Source organism: Triticum dicoccoides, chromosome 6B (assembly GCF_002162155.2).
Source record: "Triticum dicoccoides isolate Atlit2015 ecotype Zavitan chromosome 6B, WEW_v2.0, whole genome shotgun sequence".
Lineage (NCBI taxonomy): Eukaryota > Viridiplantae > Streptophyta > Magnoliopsida > Poales > Poaceae > Triticum > Triticum dicoccoides.
In genome coordinates, this window is record NC_041391.1 from 11,589,240 (window position 1) to 11,599,948 (window position 10,709).

Genomic DNA, 10,709 nt, shown 5'->3' on the forward strand with positions numbered 1-10,709 from the left:
CCTTCCCCCTTCCCCCTTCCTTCCCCCTCCTAGTAGGAGTAGGAAAGGAGGAGGACTCCTCCTCCTGGCGCGCCCCCTTGGGCCGGCCGGCCTCCCCCTTGCTCCTTTATATACGGGGGCAGGGGGGCACCCCATAGACACACATGTTGATCTACGGATCGTTCCTTAGCCGTGTGCGGTGCCCCCCTCCACCATATTCCACCTCGGTCATATCGTCGCGGAGTTTAGGCGAAGCCCTGCGCCGGTAGAAGATCAACATCTTGACCATGCCGTCGTGCTGACGGAACTCATCCCCTAAACTTTGTTGGATCGGAGCCCAGGGATCGTCATCGAGCTGAACGAGTGCTAAACTCGGAGGTGCCGTACGTCCGGTGCTTGGATCGGTCGGATCATGAAGACGTACGACTACATCAACCGCGTTGTGCTAATGCTTCCGCTTACGGTCTACGAGGGTATGTGGACAACACTCTCCCCTCTCGTTGCTATGCCATCACCATGATCTTGCGTGTGCGTAGGAATTTTTTTGAAATTACTACGTTCCCCAACAGTGGCATCCGAGCCTAGGTTTTATGCGTTGATATGATATGCACGAGTAGAACACAAGTGAGTTGTGGGCGATACAAGTCATACTGCTTACCAGCATGTCATACTTTGGTTCAGCGGCATTGTTGGATGAAGCGGCCCAGACCGACATTATGCGTACGCTTACGCGAGACTGGTTTTACCGCCATGCTTTGCACACAGGTGACTAGCGGGTGTTTGTTTCTCCAACTTTAGTTGAACAGAGTGTGGCTCCGCCCGGTCCTTGCGAAGGTTAAAACAACACCAACTTGACGAATTATCGTTGTGGTTTTGATGCATAGGTAAGGACGGTTCTTGCTCAGCCCGTAGCAGCCACGTAAAACTTGCAACAACAAAGTAGAGGACGTCTAACTTGTTTTTGCAGGGCATGTTGTGATGTGATATGGTCAAGACATGATGAGATATAAGTTGTTGTATGAGATGATCATGTTTTGTTGAAGTTATCGGCAACTGGCAGAAGTCCTATGGTTGTCTCTTTGTTGCATAAGATGCAAGTGCCAAATAATTGCTTTACTTTATCGCTATACGATAGCAATAGTTGCAAGAGCAATAGTTGGCGAGACGACCATGTGACGACACATTGATGTAGATCAAGATGATGAAGATCATGGTGTCGTGCCGGTGACGATAGAGATCATGACAGTACTTTGGAGATGTAGATCAAAGGCGAAAGATGATCATGGCCATATCATATTTTGATTGCATATGATGTTTATCTGTTATACATCTTATTCTGTTTTGATTGACGGTAGCATTTTAAGATGATCTCTCACTAATTATCAAGAAGTGTTCTCCCTGAGTATGCACCGTTGCGAAAGTTCTTCGTGTTGAGACACCACGTGATGATCGGGTGTGATAGGCTCTACGTTCAAATACAACGGGTGCAAAACAGTTGCACACGCGGAATACTCAGGTTAAACTTGACGAGCCTAGCATATACAGATATGGCCTCGGAACACGGAGACCGAAAGGTCGAGCGTGAATCATATAGTAGATATGATCAACATAGTGATGCTCACCACTGAAAACTACTCCATCTCACGTGATGATCGGACATGGTTTAGTTGATTTGGATCACGTGATCACTTAGATGACTAGAGAGATGTCTGTCTAAGTGGGAGTTCTTAAGTAATATGATTAATTGAACTTAAATTTATCATGAACTTAGTCCTGGTAGTATTTTGCAAATTATGTTGTAGATCAATAGCTTGTGTTGTTGCTTTCATATGTTTATTTTGATATGTTCCTAGAGAAAATTGTGTTGAAAGATGTTAGTAGCAGTGATGCAGATTGGATCCGTGATCTGAGGTTTATCCTCATTGCTACACAGAAAAATTATGTCCTTAATGCACCGCTAGGTGACAGACCTATTGCAGGAGCAGATGCAGACGTTATGAACGTTTGGCTAGCTCAATATGATGACTACTTGATAGTTTAGTGCACCATGCTTAACGGCTTATAATCGGGACGTCAAAGACGTTTTGAACGTCATGGACCATATGAGATGTTCCAGGAATTGAAGTTAATATTTCAAGCAAATACCCGAGTTGAGAGATATGAAGTGTCCAACAAGTTCTATAGCTAAAAGATGGAGGAGAATCGCTCAACTAGTGAGCATGTGCTCAAATTGTCTGGGTACTTCAATCGCTTGAATCAAGTGGGAGTTAATCTTCCAGATAAGATAGTGATTGACAGAATTCTCTAGTCACCATCACTAAGTTACTAGAACTTCGTGATGAACTATAGTATGCAAGGGATGACGTAAAAGTTTCCCGAGCTCTTCGTGATGTTGAAATCGATGAAGGTAGAAATCTAGAAAGAGCATCAAGTGTTGATGATTGACAAGACCACTAGTTTCAATAAAAGGGCAAAGGGAAAGAAAGGGAAACTTCAAGTAGAATGGCAAACAAGTTGTCAGTCCCGTGAAGAAGCCCAAAGATAGACCAAAGCCTGAAACTGAGTGCTTACACTTCAAAGGAAATGGTCACTGGAAGCGGAAATGCCCTAAATATTTGGTGGATAAGAAGGATGGCAAAGTGAACAAGGGTATATTTGATATACAAGTTATTGATGTATGTCTTACTAGTGTTTATAGTAGCCCTGAGTATTTGATACTTGTTCGGTTGCTAATATTAGTAACTCGAAACAGGAGTTACAGAATAAACAGAGACTAGTTGAGGGTGAAGTGACGATGTGTGTTGGAAGTAGTTCCAAGATTGATATGATCATCATCGCACACTCCCTATACTTTCGGTATTAGTGTTAAACCTAAATAAATGTTATTTGGCGTTTGCGTTGAGCATGAATATGATTTGATCATGTTTATTGCGATACGGTTATTCATTTAAAGTTAGAGAATAAATTGTTATTCTGTTTACATGAATAAAACCTTTGATGGTCATACACCCAATGAAAATAGTTTGTTGGATCTCGATCGTAGTGATACACATATACATAATATTGATGCCAAAAGATGCAAAGTTGATAATGATAGTGCAACTTATTTGTGGCACTGCCGTTTGGATCATATCGGTGTAAAGCGCATGAAGAAACTCCATAAAGATGGATTTTCGGAATCACTTGGTTATGAATCATTTGATGCTTGCGAACAGTGCCTTTTGGGCAAGATGACTAAAACTCCGTTCTCCGGAACAATGGAACAAGCTACTGACTTATTGGAAATAATACATACCGATGTATGCGATCCAATGAGTGTTGATGCTCGTGGTAAGTATCGTTATTTTCTGACCTTCACAAGATGATTTGAGCATATATGGGTATATCTACTTGATGAAACATAAGTCTGAAATAGTTGAAAGGTTCAAAGAATTTCAGAGTGAAGTGGAAAAATCATCATAACAAGAAAATAAAGTTTCTATGATCTGATTGTAGAGATGAATATTTGAGCTACGAGTTTGGCCTTCATTTTAAACAATGTGGAATAGTTTCACAGCTCATGCCATATGGAACACCACAACGTAATGGTGTGTCCGAACGTCATAATCGTACTTTACTAGATATGGTGGGATCTATGATGTCTCTTATCGGTTTACCACTATCGTATTGGGGTTATGCATTAGAGACAGCTGCATTCACGTTTAATAGGGCACCATCTAAATCCGTTGAGACGACACCGTATGAACTATGGTTTAGCAGTAAACCAAAGCTGTCGTTTCTTAAAGTTTGGAGTTGTGATGCTTATATGAAAAAGGTTTTCAACTTGATAAGCTCGAACCCAAATCGGAGAAGTGCGTCTTCATAGAATACCCAAAAGGAAACTGTTGGGTACACCTTCTATCACAGATTCGAAGGCAAGATATTCGTTCATAAAAATGGATCCTTTCTAGAGAAGGAGTTTCTCTCGAAATAAGTGAGTGGGAGGAAAGTAGAACTTGATGAGGTAACTGTACCTTCTCCCGAATTGGAAAATAGTTCATCACTGAAATCAGTTCCAGTGATTCCTACACCAATTAGTAAGGAAGCTAATGATGATGATCATGAAACTTCAGATCAAGTTACTACAGAACCTCGTAGGTCTTCCAGAGTACGGTCCGCACCAGAGTGGTACGGTAATCCTGTTCTGAAAGTCATGTTACTAGACCATGATAAACCTGCGAACTATGAGGAAGCGATGATGAGCCCAGATTCCGCGAAATGGCTGGAGGCCATGAAATCTGAGATAGGATCCATGTATGAGAACAAAGTGTGGAATTTGGTGGACTTGCCCGATGATCGGCAAACCATAGAAAATAAATGGATCTTCAAGAGGAAGACAGACGTTGATAGTAGTGTTACTATCTACAAAGCTCGACTTGTCGCAAAAAGGTTTTTGACAAGTTCAAGGTGTTGACTACAATGAGATTTTCTCAACTGTAGCGATGCTTAAGTCTGCCCGAATCATGTTAGCAGTTGCCACATTTTATGAAATCTGGCAAATGGATGTCAAAACTGCATTCCTTAATGGTTGTCTTAAAGAAGAGTTCTATATGACGCAACCAGAAGTTTTTGTCAATCCTAAAGGTGCTAACAAAAATATGCAAGCTCCAGCTATCCATCTATGGACTGGTGCAAGCATCTCGGAGTTGGAATATACGCTTTGATAAGTTGATCAAAGCATATAGTTTTATACAGACTTGCGGTGAAGCCTGTATTTACAAGAAAGTGAGTGGGAGCACTACAACATTTCTGATAAGTATATGTGAATGACATATTGTTAATCGGAAATAATGTAGAATTATTCTAGGCGGAGGAAGGCTTCGCAGGGAGACTCCATGACTCTCCTCTCCTCCCCTCCCACCTGCTCCACCTTCCACCATGGATCTAGCCTATGATCCACGCCATGGATGCGCTCCTTCACTAGGATTTCAACCCCGGCCTTGCAGTGGCCGATCAGGTACGTCGTCGGTTTGGAGAGACGGTGCATTTCTCTCCTTCACGCAAGACCAATGAGTTTTTCTTGGTTGTCTCCTTCTCCTCAGCCTCTTTTCCCCTCAATGAGGAATCTGTGGGTGTGGCTCTGCAATGCTGCATTGGTGGTCATCACCTTGGTTTTAAAGTTTCTAAGATTTTTGAGAGATCATTTCGCTTCTCAGTGGCCGGCATCAAGGTTGGTCATTACATACATGGCCTCAAGGATCGTATTTGGCCGGACTTCATCTGTCACTTTCATCTGTTCAATGGTCGTTTCAATGGTTTTAAGCATTTGGATTATCGTTGGCATGCGGATGAAACAATAGAATCTATTGCTCATCGTACTACGGTGGCAGTGCGCACTACTCCTAAGGTTTTCTCACAGCCAACAGGAAAGGATCATTCTACCTCCAAGGAGTTGCGCAAATTTGGACTTGTGCCTATTGCTTCTATGGATTTTGCTGACAAGAATAAGCATGAAGCCTCATGTTCTTACGAAGCACAGCCAGCTCAGGAACACGTCGTTCATCCCTCGGTAATTTCGGAATCAACAGACACGGACATTCAATGCCCCGAAAATTCTACAGAGCATTTACTGCGGATTGGCTCTTTCCAGTTCCCTTGTAATATTGTTTACCCGAAAGTACTGCAAAGTTTCCTTCTGTCGGCCTTCAAATATGCACCCCCATTTAAGTCTTGGCCGCCTCTTCTCTCCAAGCCTCATATCGCGGATTTGTCGCGGGCAGGATATAATCCTAGGGAAGTAAATGATTTGATTCTTGCATGGGGTGTCCTCTGTGCTAAATGTTTACAATGGGGGCACGATAAATTTAACTGTCACGCGGATTATTTGATTGCACTGTTCGGCACCAGGGCACAAAGGAATTAATTGCCCGTCGAGATTTCGGGCTTCTTTGAATGGAAAGGCTGTTATGGGCTCGGATTCGGATTTTCCAGTCAAATCATCTTACTCAGGGCAGTCAATCAATCACCCGGCTGTGCAGCATCCTTGCCCATCTACGACGTCCAAGAGCCAACTCACATCCATCGTTCGATGTACTGCATGCGGGCACTACGAACACCTGGCGCAATCTTGCTGGCGGCGTCGTTGGGCCCAACGCTGGCAGTGGAGACCAAAACTCGCCCCGTCCACCTTTGACGCCCCGCCTTCCCCCCCATTGCCCGCCCCGCTTCCCAATGAAACAGAGCGCTCTGCTCTAACGCCAGCTCCGCCCCTGCAAAACTCCGCCGCCGTCGGCATCCCCGCTCCGTCCACCTCCATGGCCAACTACCCTGTCAACCCACTCCCCTACCTGCCTCCGGGCTGGTCCATTGAGCCAGGGCCAGCAGATCGCAAGGTTAAGGCGGACATGGCTGTCAATCCCATCCCGCCCCTCAACAACAACTTCCTCGCCATTGCCGAGGCCAGTCGGTTCGTGCCATTGCATCTTCGGGAAGATCTTCGCAACACGATTGAAGGCATGCTGCACGAGGCTGGACTGCACACCACTGAGACTTCTGACCATCCATTGGGAGTGGGTATGTTTGCTTTTGCAAATTCTTTCATCCGTGACACTGCAGTTAACACCACCTTCCAGCTTGATGATGAGGAGCTAGTGATTTCCTTTGTGCGTCACAATGCTGCTCTGAATATGCGCAACACCACCGATGGCCCTGAACTATGGCTTATGTACATTAGTTTTCCGGATGATTATCAGACTGATTTCTATCTTCAGCGCTTAGTGGATGATTACGGTAGATTAGTTACTTGGAATAGCCCTAATGCGATCGTTCTGTGGTGCTGATTAAGGTTAGAGTGATTCACATGCGCCTCATTCCCAAGAGTATTGTCATCCGTCAGTTAGGTGGTGATAGAGCTTGTTGGATCGTTGCGGTTTTCATTCTGCGTGGCACTGATTGGAACGCCCATGACCCTGAGGTCCCTGTTGCTGACGAAGAACCACCTCCGGCTAATGGTGTTCCACACCCTATGTTCGGAGAGGGCCTCATGGCGGAGCAGCTATACCAACAGCAACTCCAGAATTGGCTGTTGCAGAATGGAATTGGGCAGGATCATGCGCCCCATATGGCTCCTCAGCACGATGGGCCGCACGATGCTCAGTGGGATCCCTGGCCGCAGCCTCCGGCCCCGCAAATGCCTACTGCTCTGGTTAATTTTCAGTCATGGCTTGCTGCTCAAGGTCTCTATGTTCAAGACGGCATTCTGCCTGAAGACAATGTATCTGACAGTCTGAACTCCGCTTGGTATGAAACTGCTTCTTCGGCAAGCACTCATGGCTCTTCTTTGGATTCCATCAGTCAAGTCAGCACCTTGCTTGTGGCTCCTCATGAGACTCAAAATGTCATCAATGTGGATGTTGCCATTTCGGCTGAAACTATGAATATCAGTATCACAGTTGAGGGCATGGAGCTAGCGACAGTGCTAACCTCAGATTGGATCCCAAGGAATGTCTTCACTGCTTATCTTTCCAGGTCCATTTTGTCTCTAACTGCTGCTTTTGGACCCTGGAGCTCTGGATATGGATTACCTCCCCTGGAATTTCAGTTGGCGCCTACTCGCTCTGTCCTTCAAGTGACCAATCAGTCCACCACCCATATCCTCTGTTTCTCACCGCGCATTCTGCAGGCTGCACCATCTTCGGTGCAGATTAGTGAGGTGGCACCGGACGAAGAGCATCTTGCAATTCTACCTTCTGCGCAGCCTGGTGTTCTCCCTCTGGACTCTGGTGACAATACTGAAATGCTTCTGATTCCCACAAGCAACACTGTTATCATGGATGCTGAACACTCAGATACGCTCTCTAGGCCGTCAGACGCTGCATCTTCTGATACTGCATCTAGCTTGGCGCAACCTGCAGCTTGTTTGGAGGGGCCTCCTTTGGTCTCCAACTCCAACCTGGAGATTTCTTCTGATTTGGGCCTTGCACAAGTCTTGTCTGATGCGCCAGCTACCTCTGCAGCCCGTACTAGGCTCTCAAAGCTCAAGGCACCTGTTGTAACTACTGAGGTCAGGCGCAGCACCAGATCGACGCGGTTTGATGGCTTCAGAGTGCCACAAATTTCTGATGCCCGCCCTCCTATTTCCAAAGTGAAGCCCAGGGTGATACCCTCTGCTATGACCTCCAGCTCTGCAACCATGGATCAGGTCCCGCCACCTACCTCTCTCCGCACCATGCAGGAAATCGGAGTCACGCCCTCAGGAGCTCACCGAAGCTGCCCTGCTTGCTACTGAAGATACGTCTACCATCCACAATAGCCCGCCTGAAGGATCATCTTCATCTTCGGCTTAATTTCGCAGTTTCTTATGCCACTTTTGCGTAGTTGCAACGTACTTTGTTGGAATGTGCGTGGGTTAAATTCCGACAAAAAGTTCTTAGCACTGTCGAATGCGATCTCTGTTAGTGGGTGTGCCATCGTTTGTTTAGATGAGACTAAAAAACCTGTTATCGATCTAGCGTTTATTAAAACTTGCTGCCCTAAGCGTTTCGATAATTTTGCTTATATTCCTTCTCGTGGGGCGTCGGGTGGATTACTCACTGTTTGGAACAGCTCCATGTTCTCAGGATCAGTTGTTGTCCAGGAAGAGTTTGTTCTTGGCATTCAGTTCACTAGCGCCATTTCTGCCCAAGCATGGACGCTGTTTAACATCTATGGTCCCTGCACTGGGCCTGCTAGGGACATCTATACCCAGTGGCTATATGACAGGGACATTCAGGCACATGAAGATTGCTTATTCCTTGGGGATTTCAATTACATGAGAGGGCCAGAAAATCGGAACAAGCCAGGGGGTGATATGAATGAAATGTCCACTTTCAATGACATCATTTGCATACTAAACCTAGTTGAATTACCCATTAAGGGTAGGTTATACACATGGAGTAACATGCAACATGATCCACTCCTCGAGCAGCTCGATTGGTTCTTCACTTCCATGCACTGGACAAGTATTTATCCCAATACAATGGTCAAACCCCTATGTAAACCCATGTCTGATCACACACCTTGCGTGGTCACCATTGAAACTAAAATCCCTCGTGCAAAGTTATTCAGGTTTGAATCATACTGGCTTTTGCATCCGGGCTTTATGGACGTGGTCAAATGTGTTTGGGATAAACCAATTGCAGTGCAGAATCCTGCTACTGTGCTCTGCCGGAAATTCAAACGGTTACGACAGGAGCTCAAAACTTGGAGCAAAAGTATCTCACGTTTATTGGTGGCTATTGAAAACACTAACAAAACATTGGAGGACTTGGATGCACTGGAAAATCTAAGGGCTCTCACAATACCTGAGAACAATTTTCGCAAGATCATTAAAAACCATCTCCTCCGGCTCCTGGGGTACCAGAAACAGTATTGGAAAGAACGATGTACTGTCAGGTGGTTTAAGTTTGGTGACGAAAATACCAAGTTCTTTCAGGCCATGGCTACTGATAGATATCGTAGTAACAACATTGCTACACTGCAAACTCCGGAGGGATTGGTCGTGGAAGATCATAATGGTAAGGAGGCCATGCTCTTTCATGCATACTCGGACAGATTAGGCACTTCTACCACTACTCCGATGCTCTTTGATCTCCCGTCCTTAATCAGACACAATGCAAATTTGGATCACCTCACGCTTCCTTTCACGCATGAAGAGATTGACTTGGTTGTTAAAGAAATGCCAGGCGATCGGGCACCTGGCCCAGATGGTTTTAGTGGCCTGTTCCTCAAAGCTTGTTGGCCAATCATTAAAAATGATTTCTACACGATGTGCGATCAATTTCATGCAGGAACACTTAATCTCCAGAGCATTAATGAGGGATTGATTACTCTTATCCCGAAGAATGGATCCCCGTCTACAGTTAATGACTACAGGCCAATCACTCTACTAAACTGCTGTCTTAAGCTCATTACCAAACTGTTGGCTAACCGTCTACAAAAAGTCATCTTGCAAATTATCCACCGTAACCAATATGGATTCATCCGTGGGAGATTTATACAGGACTGTCTTGCATGGACTTTTCAATACATTCACCAGTGCCAGGCCTCCAAACGACCGATTGTTCTGCTAAAGCTGGATTTTGCTAAGGCCTTCGACACAATTGAGCACGATCCCATGCTCAACATCATGAAGCATATGGGCTTTAATGACAGGTGGCTTTCGTGGATAAAGACCATTTTCTCCTCCGGCCGATCCTCGGTGCTCCTAAATGGTGTACCCGGAAGACAATTTCATTGCAAGCGTGGTGTTCGGCAGGGTGACCCATTATCTCCGCTAATATTTGTATTGGCCGCTGACCTCCTGCAATCGGCCATTAACGAAGCTTATAGAGAGGGCAGAATCCAACTACCTTTTCCAGCCACGGGTCAAATGGACTACCCGATTGTCCAGTATGCCGACGATACAATACTGCTTATGCCTGCGTGCCCTCAACAAGCAATGATCATTAAAGACATACTTACCAAATATGCACAGTCCATCGGCCTAAAAATCAACTTCCACAAGTCCACACTTATTCCCATAAATTTGGAGGATGATCTAGCTGCCCAACTTGCTGCTATCTTTGAGTGCACAATTGGATCCATGCCATTCACCTACTTAGGGCTACCTTTGGGCACGACTCGACCCTCACTTCAGGACTTTATGCCGCTTGTCAGCATGGTGGAAAGAAGCTTGTCATCAACGTGGTCCCTAATGTCACAGGCTGGCAAGC